The sequence below is a fragment of the Tenrec ecaudatus genome, chromosome 4, assembly GCF_050624435.1.
Source record: "Tenrec ecaudatus isolate mTenEca1 chromosome 4, mTenEca1.hap1, whole genome shotgun sequence".
Classification (NCBI taxonomy): domain Eukaryota; kingdom Metazoa; phylum Chordata; class Mammalia; order Afrosoricida; family Tenrecidae; genus Tenrec; species Tenrec ecaudatus.
Window position 1 is genome coordinate 73,858,091 of NC_134533.1, and position 26,406 is coordinate 73,884,496.

A 26,406-nucleotide genomic window follows, 5' to 3' on the forward strand; every position below is an offset into this window, starting at 1 on the left:
CTCCTGCCCCTGATGTAGCCTCACGCCCCAGAGCTCCCTCCACTCCCCAGCGCTCCACTCTCTTCGCAGCGGGGAGGGCGGCGAGGCAGAACCTAGAGTCCACCTCGAGTCCACCTGCTGGTGCCAGGCTCCCAGGAGCACAGGAGACCACGCTTCTGCCCTGCTGCTACCCCTTCTCGCCCACTCTCTGGGGGTCAGGGGTCATCTGAAGACACTACGCCCACCAACTGTACCTTCTGAAGACTTGGGGCAGAATCCTCCAACTGCTGCCCCTGACTGGTGGGTGGGTGGGTGGGTGTGTAGACTAGGAGACCCCTGAAAAAAACTGTTGCTTATTTGAACAAGACGATTACGTTAGTCAAGCCTTGGGAGCACAAGTTTTCATTTCTGAAACAGTTTTATTGACATGTAATTCACGTACCCTACAATTCGGTGGTTTGGATATATTTAAGAGAGTTGTACAATCATACCATAATTAATTTTAGAACATTTTCTTCATTTTTGTACTCACAGTTACAAGCTCCCCATATCACCCCAACCTCCCCTGCCATAGACCTAAGCAACTATTGTTCTGGTTACTGCCTCAGTAAATTTATCTTGGCCTTCATATAAAGAAAGTCATACCAAAACAAACCTCTCCAATAACAAAACAGAAACCTCAAAAGTAAACAAAAGATAATAAAAACTAGAGCAAATTAAAAAAGGGTCAGATGAGAAAACAAGTGATATGATGTTCAAATTTAACCTAAGCGTATTTGCATTACTTCACTTTCTGATGCTCTCTGTCTGAAGGCAAGGTTATCCACATCTGTGCTTAATGTTCTGAGGGAATTCACTGGTGGACTTAATCCCTAGGGGACTCAGCAAACTGATTTTGAGGCATTAACTGCCATTCATAGCCTTCTGCAAACTGTGCGCTCAAAATTTAAGCTCTAATAAAATTCCCTCTTCTGATCTTGGATTTTATTATATAGAATCCGTTTATCACACGGGCTGGTGTGCTTCCTCTGTGTGGGCTTGGTTGGCACCTCACTTAAATAGCTGCTTATTTTAAGACAACCCCTCAAGACCTAAGATGTTATTCTTTCTGATAGCTAACCACCATCCACTTTCTTCACCACACTATAGCACCCATATCTTCAGTGATCCTTTCATGAAAGTAACTATGAAGCAGGGCCACATAAGAACTAATCATAGGTTAGGGCTTACAGGTTAGTGCGAGAGAACACAAGTTTTGATCCTGCTTTGGATCCCCATTTCTGGTAAGGTACAGAGAATATGAGAGCCTTCCAAAAGTTCATGGGAAGAAAACATCTTTTAATTCTGTTTTCTCCACCAGTGTTTGGGATCCCGCTTACGTTTTGGGCCAGCATTGTTGCTTTCTTTTAATTGAGTGAGCACCTTTCTGAGGACAAAATTGCTTTTAGCTGGCCGTTTCCCTTGTTGGATCCCTCTCCCAGGCAAGTATGTCTGTCGGAAAGAGGCAAGTGTTCTCGCCTTCTGATCTTACTTTACAGGAACCCTGTGACAAAGTGGGTAGTCCTTGCCTGCTCCCCCAGCAGCTGCGCAGTGGGACAAAGATGTGGTGGAGTGCTTCTGCAAAGATGACATCCGTGGAAACCCTCTAGGGCAGTTCCCTGTTTTATCAGGTCACTAGGAGTCAAAGAAGACTCGATGGCAATGGGTTTGGTTAATCCTACTTTGTTCTGTTCCCGGTAGTTGACTAGAATACATTTAAAAATATGTGTATGTTTGCAGCTTTATGAACTTTAGTACCATTACCCTTAAACCATGATTTAGGTTTAGAACCACTTTTTCTGAGCTACTAGTGTAAATTAATAGTGTTTACAGAGTAATGATGGGAAAGAGATCATTTGCAGTTTAATTACTTGGCACCCCAAATACAAGGAAAGCACTTTATTAACTTGTTAGATCTTGTTGACAGGCCCACACTTGGTTCAGAGAACCCTTCCATGATCTTGAGGGAAGGGTTTTATATCATGCTCTGCGAACAAGTTTTTGTAACTTGGGAAAGAGAAACTCAGGAGGCTTCAAGTACTGATGGGTCATCATAGAGAACAGTTAAACGTTCTGTCTTTCTCTAACATGCAGAATTAGGTCTAATGGGCAGGAACAAACTGTAAAGAGGGAGATCTTGCCTCAACATAAGAAAACTTTCTAACCAATGAAGTAAGTTTTAACAGACTGGAGTGGGAGGCAGAGGACATTTTGTTACTGACAGTGTTAAAGCAGGCATGGATCAAATGATTTTTGTGACTATGTTAAGGAAAATTGTTTAGGAAAGAAAAGGCATTGTTGGCCTTATGCGGCCTTTAGGTCTGTTGCAGCCTATGTGTCTACATGGGTAAAAACTATTCTTAGTGTAGAACCAAGCTTTTGGATGAGAATCAAGAGCGAACAGTGGAAGTCAAGAAAACTGGCAGTTAAGTCATGTGGGCAGTGAGAGAGCAAGATACTACTGCTCTGGCAGATAGCTCTGATAAATGGGAAATGGCTTTAGTTCTCAAAAGAGGAACCTGTAAACAGACAGACAGCAGGGAGGGTTTTGACATAGGAATCCGAGCGAGTGCCAGAAGAGTGACTGTTGGCATCCCTCTGCACATGGATCTTGGGAGAGAATGCTTTGGAGAAAGTTGTCAGATCTTCTCACCACTCCCTGGTGGTGGTGTTTAGCATATCTTTGAGTAAGAGAATTTAGTCTTTGAAAACTATATTCATAAATAATTAAGGTGTTTAAAATCTCATGTTTAAAATAAATGCTATTTTATCAGAATATTTATCTTAATTACAGTAATATTAAGAGTGATGATGGTTACAGTGATGACAATAATAGCTGTTTAAGTGCTGTGTGCCAGACTTTGCTAAGCACTTAGTATAGCCTATCTCTTTTGACCCTTACAATAATTGTCACGAGGAGGCTTTAGTATCATCCCTAGTTCACAGATGAGGAATTTGAAACTCTAAAAAAAGTAACTTCCCTAAAGCTTCATAGCTATTAAGTGGTACAGAGGTAGTATTCATTTGGTGGTATGACTTTAAAGCTAAGACACCATAGTACCTGGGGCAGGGAATGTATGGATGTGCTTTATACAATTGATGTATATATATGTATGGATTGTGGTAAGAGTTGTATGAGTCCCTAATAAAATGTAAAAGAAGAAAAGAGAAAAAAATGATTAGGGCAAAGACTGTACAGATGTGCTTTATACAATTGATGTATGTATATGTATGAACTGTGAAAAGAATTGTATGAGCCCCAATAAATTGTTAAAAGAAAAAAAAGCAAAAAAAAAAAAGCAAAGGAAGTATGAAGATAGCAAGTATATGGTACCCTTAAACTGCCAATTATTGAATAACCTCAAAAGCAAGAAATTTAAATAAAAATCCACTTAAAAAAAAAAAAAGACACCATAGTACCTCTCCGTCATTATTTCCATCGTGAATTAACCCTTGCAGGCAGGAATGAGGACAGACATGAAATACTGTGTTACCACCAAGGGCATACTGAAAAACGATTTTCAGTATTTTTGGGTTCTATAAAGATGAGTTTGTTCTATAAAGATTTTGGGTTCTATAAAGATGAGTTTGTGAAATTGCATGTTCAGATTTGGCAGTACTTAGTTACTTTCACCATCTACCTGAAAAGATATCTTCTTAGTGTCACTCAATATCAGTTAAAATTCTTTTTCATTTGAGTACTGTAAGGCCAGGAGAAAGGGTACAAGGCCCGTCCTCTAGTTGTGAAATAATGTGTGTTAATATGCCAGAAGTTAAGGTATAAACAGTTCTCACTGGCCACAGCAGTGTGAGATCTCACAAGTGATTATGCAAGTTGAAGCCAGGCAACACTAATAATACTGGGATAGGTTATAATTTTTTTGTAATCTTTACAGGTCTTTTCCTAAAACATTGAAATCTTCCCTACTATTGGTTATAAGTGTATAGAGAAGTAAAAAGAAAACAGTAAAACTAACAATTTTTTTCATAAAATTTAATAAAAAATTTTCTGATTCACAGTAACCCTATGTGGTCCTGAGCTCCAGGGGATTTTCTTGGCTGTGATCTTAATGGAGGCAGATTGTCATTGCTGGGTGGGTTTGAATCACCAATCTTGAGTTAGCAGTTTGGAGCAAACTGTTTAGTACGCTATAATTTTAAACATTAGAAACATTGCGAATGAGACTTTTATTTCTTTGTGGAAGAACTTATCCAGAGTAGTTTGAACAGTGCTTACCGTTTTTTCTTGTCTTATCACTTGGGATGTAGAATGAGAATCTTTTCTGTTTTGACGAATTTCCAACTGATTTTAAATGTTTAAAAAAGTTTGGATCCACAGAGAGAACAACATGGCTGGCCCCACTATGAGAAATGATGCCAATCAGTGACTAAGGGCGATACAGGGGACAGCACCGGAGACACAGTGTGGGAATTGCACCTGACCTGATCCCACCACACCGAGGCAAATCACTGGGGGAGTGCAGCGGAACGGCAAGGGAATGGAGTGGCAAGGTCCCCAGGGAATGCTGAAAGTGGACTTTGGGGCCAGGGCGTGGTGCCCCAACAGACTGGACTGGAAAACGCTCCTAAGGGCCAGCAAACGATCCCTGAACTAACTAAAAAAAAAATAGTTTGGATCTCAACTTCCATTTTTTTATCCTTTGCACTTTCAATGTTGTGAAATAGCTCTGACAGTTCTACTTTCTGGGGCATCAGTACAGATAGGTTTCACATGACAAGGCATTGCAAATGTACAATGATTTAATTCAGAAGCATATCTAAATTTTTATGATACTCACACGTGTGCTGGCTTTAGTTACCAAACACATCTTTATGTTTGGGCATTACCATAGCTATTGAAGCTGCTTTGAATTCTGTGAATGCTAATTATTGTCAACAACAGTTTTAAAGCTTAAAAGTCATCTCTAGAGTGTCAGCTGTCCTGGTGATGCATTAGGCTGTTGCCCACATGGTCTGCAGTTTGAACCACCAGTAACTACATGGGAGAAAGACAGGGCCTTCTACTCCCATCAACTATCACAGTCTCAAAAACTAACAGGGGTCTATGAGTTGGTATTGACTTGATGACAGTGAGTTTGGTTTTAGTTTTTGAGAGTGTAACGATAGTAAGCTTTTGACTTTATACTTCACATTTATTTTCAGCTAATTTGGGAAATGGAGTGACTGACTTTAACATAAGTAAGTTTTAAATAATAATCTCAATAATTTTTTACCTTAAATATTATTTAATATTATATTTTCCAGATAGTTCCTGTAGTATGTCATTACGTAAAAAAGTTTTACTTTTCTTTTGGAACTGCAAGAGATTTTATGTTTTACATATAAGAAAACTGGGGGATATGCAGGTAAAATGATTTCCCCAAGTTACTTTGTTGGTAGTTGCCGTTAATTTGGGCTCTACTCATAGCGATCCTAACACTACCCAGTTCTGTGCCATCCTCACAGTTGTTGGTAAGATTGAGCCCACTGTTGCAGCCCCTGTGCCATTCCTTCTCCAAGAAAGTCTGCCCCTTTTCACTGACCCTCTACTTGGCCTAGCATGAGGTCTTTTTCCAGGGATTGATCGCCTGATAACATGTCTAAAGTATACGAGACCAAATCTCAATATCCTTGCTTTCAAGGAGCATTCTGGCTCTACTTCTTCCAAGGTAGATTTGTTTTTTTCTGGCAGTCCATGGTACTTTCAATATTCTTCATCAACACCATAATTCAAAAAGCATAATTCTGAGGTTTTCCTTATTTATTGTCTAACTTTCATATGCATATGAGGCAATTGAAAATCCCGTGACCTGAGTCAGGTGCACTGTAGTCATCAAAGTGATATCCTTACTTTTTAACCAATACTTTAAAGAGGAGTGGCATCACAGTCACCATTAAAAGAACAATTCAAGATCTATCCTGAAGACTGTGTACTATGTTGTCAGTTATAGGATAATGTCCATCTACCTAAAAGGGAAGGCTAATAGCTGTATACCTGTGCAGAAAGTGCCTTGGACTGCTGAAAGGACAAACCGGTCTGTCTTGGAAGAAGTACAGCTGGAGTGCTCCTTGGAGGCAAGGATAGCGAGACTTAGTCTTACATACTTTGGACATGTGATCAAGAGAGACTGATCCCTGGGGAAGGACATCATGTTTGGTAAAGTAGAGGGGCAGCGAAATAAAGGAAGGCCCTCAAGGAGATGGGTTGACACAGTAGCTGTAGAATTGGGCTCAAGCATAGGAATACTTGTACAGATGGAGCAGGACTGTGCAGTGTTTGTTCCTGTAGTGTATAGGGTGGTTGTTACAGATCGAAACGTGCTTGATGGCACCTAACAACAACTACAACAGCAGCTCAGGGAGGGGCACTCCCCATTGGGACCTTGGTGGAGATGCCCATACTGAGGGTTGCATGATCATGAGACATGCCTTGCTACTTCAGAAGAGCACCTCAATCAATATTATAAGTGTCTCTGTTAACATAATGTATGTATCCCAGTGATGACCCCCAATCCTACTTTGAGAATTCCACGGACAATTATGATATACCTCCACCCATGATTTTGTGATAGTTGTCTTTGAACCTCCCATGCTCTTTTTGAAAGCTTTGTATCTCAGCAAACCCTTGGACCTCAGCAAACCCATTATGACCTCAGGCTAAAGGTTTTCCTCATCCAGAGATGATAGATCTCTGTAGTTACCTTGTCCTTGTTTCATATAAGAGTTAATAAATGTTCTCTTTAAGTAAAAGTAAAAACTAAAATAAAATTTGTGCCCCATTTACAAATGCCATAGAAGAAGAAATTGAAGATCTTTACCATTTTTTGCAGCTTGAAATTAATAAAACCTGGAATCAAGGTGTATTGATAATTACTGGTGATTGGAATGCAAAAATTGGAAGCAAAAATGTTTCAATAGTTGGAAAATATAGACTTTGTGATTGAAATGGAAGCGATCATAGGATGGAATTTTGTAAGACCAATGATTCATTCATTGCAAATATCTTTTTTCAAAGACGTAAGTAGACCCTATACATGTTGACCTCGCCAGATGGAATACACAGGACTCAAATCTGGATTGGTAGATAGAAATGTTGGAGAAACTCAATATCATTATTCAGAACAAACCCCCTGGGCCCCCCTAAGGAACAGATCATCATTTACTCTTTTTTTTGTTTGTTTTTTAAAAAACAATTTATTAGGGGGTCATACAGCTCTTATCACAGTCCATACATATACATACATAAATTGTATAAAGCACATCTGTACATTCTTTGCCCTAATCATTTTCTTTTTTTTCTCCTCTTTTCTTTTTTTACGTTTTATTAAGGACTCATACAACTCTTATCACAATCCATACATATACATACATCAATTGTATAAAGCACATCCATACATTCCATACCCCAATCATTCTCAAAGCATTTGCTCTCCACCCATCATTTACTCTTAAGCAAGTTTAAGTTGAAGCAGAAGAAATGTACAAGTCCGCAAGATCCAAAGTACAACCTTGAGTCTATTCCACCTGAATTTAGATACTATCTCAAGAATAAATTTGACTTATGAACACTACTATTGCACGGCCATATGAGTTGTAGGATGACATCAAAGACATTATACACAAAGAGAACAAAAGGTCATTAAAAATATAGGAAAGAATAAAAACCAGAGTGGATAACAGAAGAGACTCTGAAACTTGCTCTTGAACCTAGAGAAGCTAAAGCAGTGGGAAGAGATGATGAAATAAAAGAGCTGAACAGAACATTTGGCTCCAAAAGATAAGATACTGAAATGTGCAAAATAATAGATTGACATGTGCAAAGATCTGGAGTTATGGAAGAACTTGCTTGTATTTCAAGGTGATGTGAAAGCACTGAAGAAAAATTCAAGCATCAACTTGCAATATTGAAAGATTTTATGGAAAAATACTGAATGATAAGACAAGGAAACCAATAGAAGATGGAAGAAATGGAAAAACGCAATGCCTCAAAAAGAGTTTGTTGCAGGTAATTAAGAGTTGATGGTATTGAAGGCATTGGCAAAAAACAAATCTCCAGGAACTGGCAATACAGCTGAGATGTGTTAACAAATGGTGGCGATATTGGATGTGCTCACTTTATGCCAATAAATCTAAAAGAGAGCTACCTGCTGGCTGGCTTGCTGGAAAAGGTCTGTATACGTGACTGGCAAAGAAAGGGGGTTCAACAGATTGTGAAAGTTATAGAACAGTTTTATTAATTGTTGCAGTTACATCATCTCCTCTCAACTTGAGCAAAGAGATGGAGTCTAGCCTGTCAATCAGGTCATAGCCAATGTTGCCTCTGTGTGGGCATGACCTTATCCTGAGCATTCTGGGAACTCCTGCCTTTCTCCTTAGAGGCAGGACACACTCTCTCTGCTTCACTTCCCTGTTGACAAGACACAAGGAGCCACGCTAATGGCAGCCAGAGGCCTGGAGCTGGAGGAGCCACATGGAGAGCTGTGCCAGCGCTGAGATGCTTCCACAGGACTTCCCACCCACCGGCCTGTGATCTTCCTGCTTTTGACATCATCACATGTGCTGTATGAGTCTAGAGAGGAATTTATGGACTAGTTTCAGACATACGGGCTAATATTGGATTTGTGGACTTGATCTGGACAGGGCTGGGATATTTTATTAATGTATAATTGCGCTTTGATATAAAGCTCTCTCAAACATATATGTGTCTATGGATTTATTTCCCTAGCCAACCGGACTAACATAATAGCATTCACAAGTAAAATTTTGCTGAAGATAATTATAAAATGATAACAGCAATACATTGACAGAGAACTTTCAGAAACTGAACTCAGATTCAGAAGAGGACATGAAACAAGGGATGTATCTGATAATGTCAGCTAGACAGTACTTTGAACAGACAAGATGATACTGTGTGGTTTAAAAATTAGGAAAGATATGTCAGGGTTGTATTCTTTCACTATTTTTATTCATTCTGTGTATGATAAGCAAATAATCCAAGAAGCTGGACGATATGAAGAAGTATCAGGATTGGAGGAAGGTTCATTGACTACTTATAATGTAACATGCCTTTGCATATTCAAAACCAAGAAAACCTGAAGCACCTAATTGGTGATCAAACCCTACAGCCTCGGGGTGGATTATACCTCAATATAAAGAAAAAAATTCTCACAACTGGACCAATAAGCCGCAGTATGATGATAAATGGAAAAAATGAAGTCAAAGATTTAATTTTACCTGTAACCACAATCAACACTGCTAGAAGCAGCAGTCAAGAAGCCTTATCAAGATCCAGAGAGATTGCTTTAAACCCTTTTTAGTAGCAGTATCATAGGTATGTAATTGCTGCAACCTACTCAGAAAGGAGATAGTATAATTAATTATACTTTAGTTTGAAACTAATTCTGTTGCTTACTGGTCGAGCAGCTGTGGACAAGTCATTTTAAACTTTTGAGCCTTAATTTCTATAGCACATGGCGAGACACCCTTAAGGACGGTTAATAATTCAGTATTAACAGATGTGAATGTATTTATAAATCACAAAGCTCTATACAATATAGGAAATGTTTATTTTACTAAAATTGTTCGAAAAAATTGTTTATTGAAAAGGATATAAACTGGATCACATGGCCCATCTTTACATTTATTAATTTTTAAAAACTGCTATATATTTTTTATTATGAATTAGTGAAGATTTACCGAGCAGATACATTTTCCATTCATTAATTCATACATATTTCATTTCATGCCCTTGGTTTCAGTCTTCACAATATAGCATCACTTATCCCACATTCTCCCCCTAATTTCTGTTTCCCATTCTTCTTTCTTACCCCTTCTGAAGTTTTTGTCTCAATGGTTGACTATTTTAAGGTATGTATATACCTCATTAGTGTTACTGTTCCCCTTGCAGACCTGTCTGTTGTTGGCTGAAAACTCACCTCTATTGGTCCCTTCCTCCAAATTTTCACTTCCCTCTAAAATATATCTATTTTTTCTGCTCCTCAGAATTCTCAAGCAGTAACATTTATGTTTTGTTCAGGGCTTACACAGGTAATCCCTCACTGAAGATGAATTGGAGTGTCATCGAAGTGCACTTAAGGTGGTCCTTTTTGTTTGGTACATCTGATTAGTAACATGTATTACATTGTGCTAGGGGAAAAAGACCCCATATTTAAACATGTTCTATCCAAAGCCATCCAAACTCACTACCATCAAATCAATGTTGACTCCTAGAGACCACATAGGACAGGGTAGAACTGTCCCTGTGAATTTTCAAGACTGTCACTCTGTTTTGTTTTGTTTTTTTTTTTTCAAAAAATGTTTTAATCATTTTATTGGGTGCTCTTACAGCTCTTCTCACAATCCTGCCATTCATCCATTGTGCCAAGCACCTTTGTACGTATGTTGCCATCATTATCTTTCTTCTTGAGCCCTTGGTATCAGTTCATTTCTGCCTCACCCTCATGAACCTTTGGTAATTTATAAATTACTATTTTTTTCATGCCTTACACCCATTGCTGTCAACCCACTTTTCTGTTTCCACCCCCCTAGACTGGGGTTATATGTTGATCATTGTGATCCGTTCCCCTGTTCTCACCTCACCTTCCCCTTCCCCTCCTGGTATCACTACTCTCATTATTGGTCCATAAGGGTATGTCTGTTCTGGATTCCCTGTGTTGTGAGCTTTTATCTATACCAGTGTATCTGCTCTAGTCTAGACAGATTTGTAAGGTAGAATTGGGGTCATGATAGTGAGGAGGGGGGAAACATTAAATAACTAGAAGAAAGTTGTATGTTTCGTTGGTGCTATACTGCACCCTCACTGACTTATTTCTTGTGACCTTTCTGTGAGGCTATGTCCAGTTGTCTACAGATGGGCTTTGGGTCTCCACTTCATATCTCCCTATTCATAGCTATATGATTTTTTGTTCTGGGTCTTTGATGTCTGATAATCTGATTACAGTGACACCTCATGATCACACAAGCTGGTGTGCTTCTTCCATGTGGGCTTTGTTGTTTCCCACCTAGATGGCCGCTTGTTTATCTTCAAGCCTTTGAGACCCCAGATGCTATATCTTTTCTTTTTTCTCTTCTAAACATTTTGTTAGGGGCTCATACAACTCTTATCACAATCAATACATATATCAGTTGTGTAAAGCACATCAGTATATTCATTGTCCTCATCACTTTCAAAGCATTTGCTCTTCACTTAAGCCCTTGGCATCAGGTCCTCTTTTTTTCCCCCCTCCCTCATGAGTGTTTCGCTCCAGTATGGTGGGGTCACATTGGGCACATTTATGGCTCTTCTTTCTTAATGGTTGTGGGATACTCCTCTTGCTTCTGAGAGGGCTCACTTTATACCCCGAGGAATAGCAAAGTGATCAATCCCCTCTCTACTTTATTTGTATTTTTCCACTCCATCATTTGGTGGGAATTACAAAGACTCTGGATAGAAGAGACATACAAAGTAATTTCACTTTGCCACACTAGTGGACAATTATGTTCTTTCCAGGTTTACTCTGGGGGAAAACTGATTTTTGTATACTTTATTAAGTTCACAGGATGAATTTCTAGCAGAAGCTCCTTTTAAGGAAACTTCTAGCTTCTTTTTACAGTGTGAGTCCCTATTAGTGTGGTGGCAAGTTATAAGACCTTCCCCATTTCCTCATCCCCAATTACCAAATCTTCGACTCATTCTAGATTCTAGGACTAGAAAATTAGAATCCAAAAAGAAATTATACTCTTTTGGATGCCTGTAATAGAAGGTGGTGAAAAACAATCTGAGGCATTCATATTTGGGTCATTGAAGCAAAGAAAGCAGCTTTATAGAGAAAGAAGAAAGACAAAAACGGGGCAAACAAACACCACATGGCAGCAAGGCCTGTAGAGAGTAATTCTGATAACTGTAAATGACTTTCCTGGTCTAAAACTGTCACTGGTTTTATTCATATGCTAGCATTACACGATACAGAGATAAAAATCAAGCATAAGCTCTTCACAATACTGCTAATGTTCTCATGTTATTTCCATTTAATATTTAAAGTAAATGTAGAGTCATACTACAGCTTCAACATGCTATCACCGAATATTGTGTTTTTTTTCCATGTCATCAGTTCATGAGTATTCATCCAATTTAATAGGCCAGGCATACCGCTTTAATGCCAGCATAATAATCCATGATATATTTAACTGTTTTCTTTTAGATACGTTATAATATCTGTGTTCCAGAATTGCTGAACCAGCTATATCCTATTTTTAAGATTGTGTGAGGATGATAGCTTCACATTGTAACCTTGGCTGCATTGAAAAATGATAACTTTTTAAGAAATGAAAAAATATGTATCAATGTTTTTTCTTTGAATACCTGTCTTTTATTTTATTTCTATTAACAATTTTTAAATTAATTATTTTGTGCAGTTTTATTCAAGTTGCCCAGGGCAATATCATCTGATTTCCAGACTGCTCTGCTTCCAAGAGAGTTGATTGTGGGTCCAAGTTAAATGAAATCCTTAGCAACTTCAGTCTTTGTTTATCAAGATGTTGTCCATTGGTCCAGTTGTGAGTATTTTTGTTTATGTTTAGTTGTAATCCATACAGAAGGTTGTTCTTTTATCTTCATCAGTTATGTGCTGCTTCGAGTCCTTCTTGCTTTTAACAAATAAGGTTATGTTATCTGCAGATATAAAGCAGCTGGTCAATGCAACCTTTCTTTAATCCTGATGTTGAGTTCTTCATATAGTCTAGGTTCTTGGATAATTTGTTCAGCAGACAGATTGAGTAAGTGTAGTGCAGTGAAAGGATACAACTTTCTTGATTTTAAACCATGATTTAGCTTCTTGTTCTGTTCAGACTACTGCCTTTTGGTTTATTTACAGGTTCTTCATGAGTGCAATGAAGTGCTTTGGAATTCCCATTCTTTGCAATGTTATCAGTAGTTTATTAAGATCCACACAGTTGAATGCCTTTAAATAATCAATAAAACACAAAACATAAGTAAACATCTTTCTGGCATTTTCTGCTTTCAGCACAGATTCACCTGACACCAACAGTGATATCCTTCATCCCATGTTCTTTTCTTAGTTCAGTTTGAATTTTTAGCAGTACTCTTGTCAATGTACTGCTTCAATTATCTAAAACATTATCTTCAGTTAAATTTACTTACATGTCATATTCATGGAATTGTTTGGTAGTTTCTGTATTTGGTTGAGTCACCAGACTTTGGAATGGGCACAGATATGGATTTCTTCTCATTGGTTGGGCAAGTAGCTCTCTTCTAAATTTCTTGGCATGACTAGTGAGTTCTTCCAGTGCTTCATCAGTGTGTAAAACATTTCAATTGATATTCTGTTAATATCACTTTTCACTTATGACTTCAAAAACATTGGTTCTTAACATTAAAGAGTCAATAAAATTGACTCTTTAAAAATATTTATTTTCAATCATTTTATTGGGGGCTTGTACAACTCTTATCACAATCTATATATACATCCATGTATCAAGCACATTTGTACATTTGTTGCCATCATCATTCTCAAAACATTTGCTTTCTACTTGAGCCCTTGGTATCAGCTCCTCATTAAAAAAAAATCATTTTATTAGGGGCTCCTACAACTCCTATCAAAATCCATCCATACATCAATTGTGTAAAGCACATTTGTACATTCGTTGCCCTCATCATTCTCAAAACCTTTGCTCTCCACCCAAGCCCATGGCATCAGGTCCTCATTTTTTCCCCTCCCTCCCCACTCCCTCATGAACCCTTGTTAATTTATAAATTATTATTTTGTCATATCTTGCTCTGTCCCACGTCTCCCTTCCCCCACTTTTCTGTTGTATGTCCCCCAGGGAGGAGGTCACATGTAGATCCTTGTAATAGGTTCCCTCTTTCTAACCCACTCTCCCTCTACCCTCCCAGTATCGCCACTCTCACCATTGGTCCCGAAGGGATCATCCGCCCTGGCTTCCCTGTGTTTCCAGTTCCCATCTGTACCAGTGTACCTCCTCTGGTCTAGCCAGACTTGCAAGGTAGGATTCGGATCATGACAGAGGTGGGGGTGCGGGGTAGGGGAAACATTTAGGAACTAGAGGAAAGTTGTATTTTCCATCGGTGCTATATCGCACCTTGACTGTCTCATCTCCTCCCCAAGACCCTTCTGTAAGGGGATGTCCAGTGGCCTACAAATGGGCTTTCGGTCTCTACTCGGGACTCCCCCGTTAATTCACTATGGTAAGATTTTTTTGTTCTGATGATGCCTGTTACCTGATCCCTTGACACCTTGTGATCACCCAGGCTGGTGTGCTTCTTCCATGTGGGCTTTGTTGCTTCTCAGCTAGATGGCCGCTTGTTTACCTTCAAGCCATAAAGACCCCAGACTATATCTCTTTTGATAGCCGGGCAACATTGGTTCTTAAACATATGCTTACCTCTTGAAATGCTTCCTAAATAGTTCAACATTACAATTTGAGGCCTGAATTTTTTGATATGCTGAGATGTTTTCCCCTTTCTAATTCCAACTGTGAACATTTCATTATAATGCTTTACTTTGTCTTCTCAAACTGCCTTTTGAGGTTTTCTGTTCAGCTTTTTTCCATCATTTCTTCCATTCGTTTAATCTACTCTATATTCAAGAGAAAGTTTCAGAGTCTTTTCTGAAATCCACTTTGGCCTTTTTTTTCTGCCTTTTGACCTTTTGCTTTCTTCATTGTATGATGATCTTGTCACCCTACAGCTTGTCTGATCTTTGATCATTAGTGTTCACTGCTTTAAGTGTGTTTTTGATGCTCTTGAAATTCAAGTGGAAAATACTCAAGATTGTATTTTGTCTCTCAGGGATTTAATTTTCTTCAGTTTCAACCTGAACTTTTATATGGGCAATTGGTAAGCTGTTCCACTGTTGGCCTTAGGCCTTGTTTTATCTGATATGATTCTTGTGTAATTCATCTGGCAAGATCCACTTATATAGTCACCATTCAGATTATTTTAGAAAATGCATTTGCAATGAAGAAGTTATAGTCTTTTAAAATACTGTCAGGTGCTCTCCAGTTTTATTATTATGACCAAAGCCATATTTTCCAACTGTTGATTTCTAACTACTGATCCTTCTTTTGTTTTCAATATTCACAATCTAATCACCAGCAATTATCAATGCATCTTGATTATGTGTTCGATCAAGTTCAGACTGAAGAAGTTGGAGGAATTTTCCATCACTGGCTTTAGAGGCTGGTATGTAAATTTAAATAATAGTTGCATTACCTGGGCTTCCTTATAGGTGTATAGATATTATCCTATTGCTCATAGCAAAATACTTCATGACAGATCTCGAAATGTTCTTTTTGATGAAGCATATCCCACCATTCTTCTCCAATTTGTTAAAGTAAAACATATGATTGTCTGATTCAATTAATGGTCAATGCTAGTCTATTCCGCCTCATTATTGCATAGAATATTGATCTTTATGTCTTCTACTTAATTTCTGGTGACTTACAATTTTCCTAGATTCGTATTTTGTACGTCCATTTTCTGATTATGAATGGACTTTTGTAGCTGTTTCTTCTCATTTTGAGTTTTGCCACATCAGCAAATGAAAGTCTTGAAAGCTTTGCTCCATCTACATCATTAAAGCCAACTCTAGTTTAAAAGGCAGCTTTTCCCCCAATCATAGTATTAGTGCTTTCTAACCTGAATGGCTCATCCTTTTGCGCTATATCTAAAATGTCCCACTGCTACTCATAAAGTTTTCAGTGACCAGTTTTTCATAAGTAGACTATCTCTTCCTTCTTCCTAGTCTGTTTTCAATCTGGTATCTGAAATACCAGTGGCATAGCTTCTAGCCTCACAGTAGCATGCAGGTCACTACAGTGTGACAAACTGACAGATTAATGTGGAATAGAGGCTCTAGTTCATTCCTTTTCACTTGCTCTATAGAATGTTATCATATGAACAAACCACATTTTATTTATCCATTCACTGATAGACATACATTATCTATTTTACTATTCCTAATTGAAATAACAGCGCAGTGAATGGATGCTTATACTTCCTTATGTATATCTGATCAAGAGCTTTGCTCTATGCTTTATATGCATATCTTCCTAAGCTTTCTTACCTTGACTTAAATGATAATCTCCTAAAATGTAAAAATATGATATGAACATTCTAAATATATACCTTACAAGAAAGGAGATGCAGCTACTTTAGATAGATAAATACACATATGTGTGTATGTTTTAAAATTAAGCTCATATTGAAATTTTTTTTAACAATTTATTGGGGCTCATACAATTCTTATCACAGTTCATACATATACATACATCAATTGTATAAAGCACATCTGTACAGTCTTTGCCCTATATTGAAATATTTTTAAGTTTATCTTCCAAATCATACTTTAAAGAGATTAAGAAAGTATTTATTGTTTTAAATGAGAAAATCAGCTCATAAACTATATGTAATATATAACCATATGCACACATGTATATCATGTATATTACATGAGGATACATATGTACACACATACATATAGCTATGTGGAGCCCTGGTAGTCCAGTGGTTATAATGCTCAGCTGCTAGCAGAATGACTGAAGCTCTGAACCTACAAGGCACTCCATTGGAGAAAAATATTGCAGCCTGCTTCTATCAAGATGACAGCCTTGAAAACCTTTTAGGGCAGTTCTATTCTTTCCTATAGTTGCTATAAGTCAGAAATGACACACACACAGCAGAGAATGAAAGAGAGGCAGGAGGAGTGGAAAGAGACACAAATTAACCCTTGGCTTAATCTTGGACTCCAGACCCTGGAAAATATATAGCATATAATATATGGAACTTTCCAAGAGGCCATAGATAGATGTGGGTTGAAGAAGTAGTAGCAAAGAGGCAGGACCTTGTACCATGGAGTCTAAGTCTCCTGTTAATGTGCTTTAAAATGTGCCTTATGGACCTATTTAGTCCCAGTTCCACTTTTACCAATTTTATTTTATAATGGAATGCTGGACAGAGTGATTATTTTCCTTGTCTGCCTCTTTGTAATTTCTGTTCTCTTCCTTTACAACACTTTGAAGAGCTGACATATTTATTTGTTTAGGTTCTTCTCTGAGTCTAAACCAGGAGTGCTCGCACATTTTCAGCATGCGAACTACTTAGAAAATCATCAAGTCAAAACGATCTACCAACTACAAAAATGCAAAACATTTATTTTTAGTTATTTATTATATCTATTCATAAATGCATTGAGAATTCTTTATATGTATAATGTATGTTTATGTACCTTGCATAACCACCTGAATCCATATTGCACAACACAACACAATTAACTATGTACATTTTTTGTCATTACCTGAGTTTACTCTGATGACTTGCACTGAATGGAATGAGCCAGGGATGCATAGTTTGGAAAGTAGTAGCTGCTGACAGCCAGCCTCAAGCACATTTCCAAATGATCATCAGACATGGTGGAATGGTACTTGCACTTAGTGATCTTTACGTGGGAAAAAGCTGACACATAAATAAGTAGAGGTGAATAATGCAGTCACGGAGGTAGTACATTTTCTCACATTTGGGTACTTTCCCTCTGCGAGTAAGTTCCAGAACTGTTCATGCACTCTGGACTTAAGCTGAATGTCGACTTGTAGTGTCAAAATCTCCCATTTAGTATGAAAGTGATATGTTTTTGTCTTCTTACTTGGTCCAGCTCCCCCACTCATTTTAATAGTCTTTCTTACCTTTAAGAGAAATAAAAAAACCGAAGTCTAAAAATTGGCGTTCACTTAACGTGTCAGTTTTGCTGCACTTCACAGTTGTTTGCGCATGCGTTTGACACCTATGATTGCATCTGATTGGTTGCGCTGTATATCAATTAAGTGACGGAGTTGATGATAGGCTTATGTCTATTTTTTTTAATGCCATGCGATCTACCCACACTACACTTGGAATCGGCTAGTAGATCGCAAATCTACATATTGAGCATCCCTGGTCTAAACTATGAGTTCCATGAGGATTTTACCAGTGGGTCTCACAAGTTTGGCATTTACTTGGCATATGAAAGTTATTAATCAGTATTTGCTTAACTGATTCAAAATAGTCTACAATACAAAAGAATTTAATTTATAATAAGAAAAACAACAAAAGTATTTTGTTACAAAGGAAATTCATATGAAGACAATATCAAATTTTAAAACAATAACATTGCACATAATACAATATAAAATGGTATCAACTAATTAAACTTTGGCTTGGCATAGTCAATAAAAATTGCATAGCATAGCTAATATTTGGGTGTGCCTTAAAAGTGAACAGAATTTAGGTAAGTATAAAGAACATTATTCAGGACAGATAATATAGGCATGTACAAAAGCAAGTAAGAAAATGTTGTGCCCAGGAAACCATTAAGAATAATTAGAGGGCAAGTTGTATCAGCAGAAAAAGCTGTTAAGACACACTAGATAACATGTCCAAGTACTCCCTACCAAACGGTTTGTCCCAGGGGAAGCAAATGGAGGTTTTTGTTTCTCTTTTGGGGGGAGAGGCCATTAAGTACATCTATCCAACCATTTCTACATGTACAGTCCAATGCCACTGATCCGCTCTCATTAACATAAACTCACTGACCCTAATGGTCCTATCTGATATTTTGTGTTGCTGTTGTCAAGTTGATCTTATACTGGTATCTCTTAAAAGAGCTTAATGTTCAAGGCATACCTTTTTTTTACCAGTTAAGTTAAACTATCATTTGGTTTTAAGACTTCAGGGGCTAATTTTGGATTATATTTTAAAGATGATCTCAGGGCAATAATTTTAGGAGTTCATCCTCCATCCTTCATGGTTCCAGAAAGTATGGATTCCATTAAAATTTGAAACTTTGTTCTGCATTTTTCCCTTTTTAATCAAGATTCTTCTACAGGATATTTGCTCAAATTATTCAGTAATGATAGGCAAACATCAACAAATGAAGTTTTGAATCAAAAGAGTGATTAACAAATAACTTTTCAGATTAAGCTGGAGATGGTAGCAAGAGGACAAAACAGGATACTAATGCAGTAGTCCAAGTAAATAAAACCAGGGTGGAACGGAGATGGTGGTGAGATGAGGAGTGTTAACAAGAAGGCATGAATTTGACTAATTTGAGAGGTTTCTATGGTAAAAGAATACGTTTCCAATTGGTATATGTCATGCAAAACTCAATCAAAAGGATGCAATACATAATACATCTTCAGAGGAACTAATAAAATGCTAGAAAATGTATGTTTTCTTTCTGTAGAACAATGAAAGAACTGAAATACGCAGGATCTCCAGTATAAATATTCCTCAAGCAAGTTTTTCTTTATTATTAAAATAAGATAGCATAATGGCTGGCACAAAGAGTACTTCAGCAGATAAATTTGTTATCATAAAGTCATTTCCAACTCAAGGCAACCTCAAATGTTACAAAGTAGAAATACTTCATAAGATCTCCTTGGCTGTAATTTTTTTATTTTGATACATCATTTTATTGGGGGCTCTTACAGCTCTTATAACAATCAATATATCAATTGTATCAAGCACATTTGTTGCCATCATCATTTCCAAAACATTTTATTTCTACTTGAGCCCTTGGTATGGGCTCCTCTCTCTCTCTTTTTTTTTTTGGCTCCTCTCTTTTCCTCCTCCTTCCCCCACCCTTCTACCCTCATGAACCTTTGATAATTTATAAATTATTTTATTTTCATATTTTACCCCATTCACTCACTGTCTCCCTTCACCCATGTTTCTCATGTTTATCCCAGGGTGGGTGGGGTGTTGTCCGATGATCATTCTGATTGGTTCTCTCTTTCTCTCCCTTCTCCCCTCACCTTCTCCCTACCCTCATGGTATCGCTACTCTCATTATTGTTCCTGAGGGGTTTATCTGTTCTGGGTTCCATGTGTGGAGCTCTTATTTATACAAGTGTACATGATCTGGGCTAGCCAGAGTTGTAAGGTAGAACTAGGGTCATGATGGGGGCAGGAGGAAGAATTAAAGAACTAGAGGAATGTTTTGTTGTTGCTATACTTTACCCTGACTGACTCTTCCCTTACTTGTGATCCTTGTGTGAGGGGATGTACCTGTCTAATGGTCTACCCGATGGACTTTGGTTCTCCATTTTGACCCCCCTCATTCACATTGAAATGGTTGTTTGTTTTGGGTCTTTTGATACCTGACACTGATCCCTTTGACACCTCGTAATCACATGGGTTGGTGTGCTTCTTCCATGTGGGCTTTGTTGCCTCTCTGCTAGATGGCTGCTTGTTTAACGTCAAGCCTTTAAGACCCCTGAGACTATATCTTGTAATAGCTGGGCACCATCAGCTTTCTTCACTTTAGCTTATGTACCCATTTGGTCTTCAGCAATTGTGTTGGGAAGGTGAGCATCACAAAATGCCAGATTATTAGAACAAAGTGTTCTTGTGGTGAGGGAGTAGTAGTGGCCCAATGTCAGTCTGCTACCTTAACACTTAATAGACCTAGATCGCTATCATTATATATTAATATATGTACATGCCTATGTTTATACCTTTATAAATGTCTTTTGCCTCCTAGTTATTTCCTGTATTTCCTTTTATTTTTCTCCAGTCCCAATCTCATATTCTACCTTCATTTGGCCCTCCGCACTTTCTCTCGGCTACATTGCACTTGATTGAACCCCACCAAGCATTTTATGCCCTCCTTTCTTGGCTGTAATTAAAAAAAACCCATTTTATTTGGGTTCATACAACTCTTATCCCAATCCATATATATATATCTATTGTGTCAAGCACATTTGTACATTTGTAGCCATCATCATTCTCAAAACATTTGCTTTCTACTTGAGCCCTTGGTATCAGCTCATTTTCCCCTTCCTCCCCACCCCACTTCCCTCATGAACCCTTGATAATTTATAAATTATTATTATTTCTTCATGTCTTACACTGTCCAATGTCTCCCTTCACCCACTTTTCTGTTGTCTGTCCTCTAGGGAGGGGGTTATATGTAGATCCTTGTAATTGGTTCCCCCTTTCTACCCCACCTTCCCTTCACCCTCTGGATTACACCACTCTCACCACTGGTCCTGAGGGGTTCATCTGCCATGGATTCCCTGTGGTTCCAGTTCCTATCTGTACCAGTGTACATCCTCTGGTCTAGCCAGACTTGCAAGGTAGAAGTGGGATGATGATAGTGGGGGGAGGGGGGTTAGGAAGCATTGAAGAACTAGAGCAAAGTTGTGTGTTTCATCATTGCTACACTACACCCTGACTGGCTCATCTCCTCCCTACGACCCTTCTGTAAGGGGATATCCAGCTGCCCACAGATGGGCTTTGGGTCTCTACTCCGCACTCTCCCTCATTCACAATGATGTGAGTTTTTGTTCTTTGATGCCTGATAGCTGATCCCATTGACACCTCATGATCACACAGGCTGGTATGCTTCTTCCATGTGAACTTTGTTGTTTCTCAGCTAGATGGCCGCTTGTTTATCTTCAAGCCTTTTAAGACCCCAGATGCTATATCTTTTGATATCTGGGCACCGTAAGCTTTCTTCACATTTGTTTTCGTTTTTTTCTTTTTTTTAACATTTTATTAGGGGCTCATACAACTCTTATCACAATCCATACATATACATACATCAATTGTATAAAACACATCTGCATATCCCTTGCCCTTATCATTCTTAAAGCATTTGCTCTCCACTTAAGCTTTACATTTGTTTTTGCACCCACTTTGTCTTCAGCGATCTTGTCAGGAAGGTGAACATCATGGAATGCCAGTTTAATAGAATAATCTTGGCTGTAATTTTTATGAAAGCATACTGCCAGACTTTTTTCATGGGTCTACTGGGTGAGTTTGGACCACCAACCATTAGGTTAGTAGTCAAGTACCACCACTTGTGCCACTAAGGACATTGGTACATTGTAGGTTCTAATAAATACAAGTTGCTGTATTAATATATATATATATTTAATATTGTTTTAAAAATTAACAAAATAATTCATTTTCCCCCTGTATTCTGTTCATTAATAGTTGGTCTTCCTCCTTGAAATATTGGCATGACATCTCGGAATTTAAGGTTTTCCTCACTCCCTAAGGCATATGGGATTTTATCAGATCTGGTTGTTGAAGGAGTCTTTAAATAAAAAGGGAAGTGAATTAAACATTCAGCAGCGATAGGATCATCACAGGTTCCCAAACTTAGGTGGTCTGCCATCCTCTTGGCAGAAAAAGTATTATTTAGTACCCCCTGGCACTTAAAAACTTTTATATTCTGGCCAGTAATCCAGGATAAAGTGCAGATATCTGCTTTTTTTGCAGTCCCCCAGGATCAGTACCAGCACCCTCCAGGGGGTTAATAACATCCACTTTGGAAAACACTTAAAAAAATCATTCTATTGGGGGCTCGTACAATTCTTATCACAATCCATACATATATCCATTGTGTCAAGCACATGTGTACATTTGTTTCCATCATCATTCTCAAAACATTTGCCTTCTACTTGAGCCCTTAATATTGGCTGCTCATTTTCCCCCTCCCTCCCCACTCCCCCCACCTCATGAACCCTTCATAATTTATAATTATTATTTTGTCATATGTTACATTGTCCAACGTCTCCCCCCACCCTCTTGTCTGCCGTCCATCCCCCAGGGAGGAGGGTATACATAGATTTTTGTAATCAGTTCCCCCTTTTTACCCTACATTCCTTCCACCCTCTAGGCATCGCCATTCTCACCACTGGTCCTGAAGGAGTCATCTGTCCTGGATTCCCTGTGTTTCCTGTTGCAGGCTGATGTGCTTCTTCCATGTGGGCTTTGATGCTTCTCAGCTAGATGGCCGCTTATTTATCTTAATCCTTTAAGACCCCAGACGCTATATCTTTTGATAGCCGGGCACCGTCAGTTTTTTTCACCACATTTGCTTATGCACACATTTTTCTTCAGCAATCGTGTTGAGAAGGTGTGTATCCTGGAATGCCAATTTAATAGAATAATGTGTTCTTGCATTGAGTAAGTGTTTGAGTGGAGCCCCAATGTCCATCTGCTGCCTTAACACTAAACCTATAAATATATGTACATAGATCTGTTTCCCCACACTCTTATATAAATATATTTACATCTGTACATTCCAGTCTTTATACCTCTATAAATACCCTTTGTCACCTAGTTCTTTCCTCTATTTCCTTTTACATTCCTCTTGTCCCACTATCATGCTCAGCCTTCATTTGGGTTTTAGTAATTTCTCTCAGTTACCTTGCCCTTGCTGAATCCCTACCAGGCCTCTCACACCCTCCTTGCCACTGATTTTGGATCACTTGTTGCTCCCCTCTGTCCCTGGGTTGGTCAGCACCACATCCTTACCCCCTCCTCCCGTGTCCCCCTGGAACCATTGTCCCGTTGGGAAAACACTCTTTTATACAAATTAGGAAGTAACATCCAAACTATAGTCATTGTATTCTTCATCCACATGAACATGCTAATGTCCTTGGTGAAGCAATAAAAATTACTATTTGTATTAAATCTCAACACTTGAGTGCATCTCTCTTATTTTTTTCAACATTACATTGTACTTGAAGTGATAATTAACATCACATTGGCTTCATATTCAACAATTCACATAAAAATTGTTTTGTGGCATTGGGTACTATTCCCGAAATGTGTGGACACTCTCCACATTTCCATCATGCCTTGCCCATTTAATGCTTTGATGGACACACAAAAGCTTTTGTGACTCCAGATGCTACTCACTAAATTGAGCTAGGGAACACTGTCTACAAACCATGTAATGCCAGTTGAGCTAGTGTCTCCTGAGATATTGGTCTTTAACCTTCAATCCTAGGAATGCAGTCCTATGATCTGTCTTGATATATCTAAGAGGTTTCCATCACTGTGTTCCCTTTGTGCTCTATTATACATGTAAGTTTACATGAAGTATATATATATGTATATATATAAAATTAACCACAACGATACCTAGATAAGCATGCACATGCATTTACATGTGTCTGCTTACCTCTATATAGCATACATACCTGCCTAAGTAACCACATACAGATTTTTGGTTCTTGTTGTCATGACTGAATTATATATATGCTGCCCTTTATTCTTGTCGTCATTTACCTTGGTCCCTTTGTGATGACTTCTCCCATGCTGTGGACTATTTCTCAGAATCAATATGTGTCTATTGGTGGCACTGCTGAGTAGGCTTTGGTATGTTAACTGCAAGGTCACCATCTGTTCCGAGGAAGAAAGATGAGGATGTCTGCTGCCCTAGAGATTGGTAGTCTCAGAAATCATACATACCTATGGGTTAGAATCAACTCGATGAAAGAGGGTCTTTGGTTCACTATCTATTACATGTAACTTTCCTTCCCTCCTCTCTTCTCTAGTAACCGTCAGAGTTCTGCTTTCAGTAAGTAAATCTTTTCTTGACTTTTTATAAAAGTGGTATTATGCAGTACTTGTCCTATTGGATAGAATTATTTCAGCACAGTGTATGTCCTCCATGTTTTAAGATGTTTTGTGGGCTCATCAAATTCTTTATCATTGTATAGCACATTTCATTATATGTATTCACTACATTTGTGTATCCATTCACCTGATGATGGACAGTTAGGTTGTTGTGAACAGTGCTGCAGTGATCAGGTGTGTGCATATGTCTGTTCGTGTCACTGCTCTTCTTTCTCTAGGATAAATGTCCGAGAGTGATGGATTATATGGTAGTTCTAGATTTTTGAGGAAAAGCCATAGTGGTTGTAGCATTTTACAGTGCCACAGTTGTGTATAAGAGCTTCAATATCCCCATAACATTATCAGCATTTGTTATTTTTTGTTCTTAATGAAAGCCATTCTTGTGCTGAGCTGATTTCTCATTGTAGTTCTGATGCGCATCTCTCAAATGGCTAATGACTGTGAGCATCAGTTCATGTGTTTGTTGGCAGCCTGTCTACTTTTGTGAAGTGTCTGTTGAAGACCGTTCACTTATTTTAAACTATGAGAGTCTTTGTGTTCTTGTTACTGCATGTTATAGTTACCTATGTGTTTTAGATATTAAACCCTTTTCATATAAATCAGTGACAATTTTTTCTCCAGTCTGTAGATTTTCTTTTAATTCTTTTGGTGAAGTTTCTGATGAACATAAGTATTCCATTTTTAGGAGCTCCATAGTTTATTTTGATTTATGCATATTAGTTATGCTCAGTAGTCTATTTATTTGGACCTCTAGCTTTGCCCCTGTTTTCTCCCAGGAACTTTATAGTTTAGATTAGACATTTAGGTCTTTGATCTATTTTAAGTAGGTTTTTGTATATGGTGCGAGGTATGGCCCGGCTCTCTACATTTCTGCCAAAGGTTATCCAGTTTTGCCAGTGCCATTTGTTAAAGAGACTGTCTTTTCCTCCACTGAAAGGACTTTAATTAATTATCAGAGATCAGATGCCCACAGCTGCAAAGACTTGTTTCATTGGTCTATGTTTCTATTGTTGTACTAGCACAGAGCCTCTAATTTTAGCAGATTGTATAACAAAATAGCAATGTGAATAAATAATTTTTGCTATATAATAAAGTATAAACATTGTCTTAGGAAAAATACTTGTATGACAGAGCTGCCATTCATGAAATCCATTTTCACTTAGAAGATAAACAGGTAAACCATGACCATACTGTTCTTCAGCATTTGAAAGATAATACTCCGAAAATGCACAAAGTGAGCTTGTTACTTTGAGGAAAACAAATCACAGTTATTTGTGCCAATGATTAAATTTGCATTACCAAGCTAAAATTAGAATGTTGGAAAATATGAGTTAGGCAGCTTCCCAAGTTTTAAAAACTTTTCTGGAGGTGATATTAACAAATGTGATTTTAAAAATATTGTATAAAGAAATATATCAATCTTTGAAAGATCTGCATATGTCAGCATAACAATATTTTCTAAATGGCTAATGCAAAGTATTACAAAATCGTGCAGGGGTGAAATATCCATGCAAGGTGCATGATAAGTCAAAGATTTTGAATGTGACAGAGTAAGAAGATTTCAGTGTTACAATATCAGATTCCACATTCCAGTTAACCCTAAGAAACTACCACCTGTCAAATTTTGGTACACTATTAAAAAGAAACATCCACAATTATCCAAAAAGGTTATTAAAACTTGCCTCCCTTTTCCAACTACAAATGTAAAGACTGATTATCTTCATATGCTTCCCCAAACAACTTATTGTAACAGATTAAATGCTCAAGTTAATGTGAGAATCCAGCTGATTTCTATTAAGCTGGACATTTATCCTTCAAAGAGTTGAAACAGATCACTGAAGATATGGGTGGCTACAGCAAAATGTGGTGAAGAAACTAGATGGTGCCTGGTTATCAAAAAAAAAAAAAAGCATCTGGAGTCTTAAAGGCTTTTTTTTTTTT

General features: G+C 38.0%; 1 protein-coding gene across 1 annotated transcript in view; it reads left to right on the plus strand.

The window, feature by feature from the left end:
- Positions 1 to 26,406, plus strand: part of ACER3 (alkaline ceramidase 3) — a 130,029-nt gene that overhangs the window by 811 nt on the left and 102,812 nt on the right. The gene's annotated exons all lie outside the window — the stretch shown is intronic.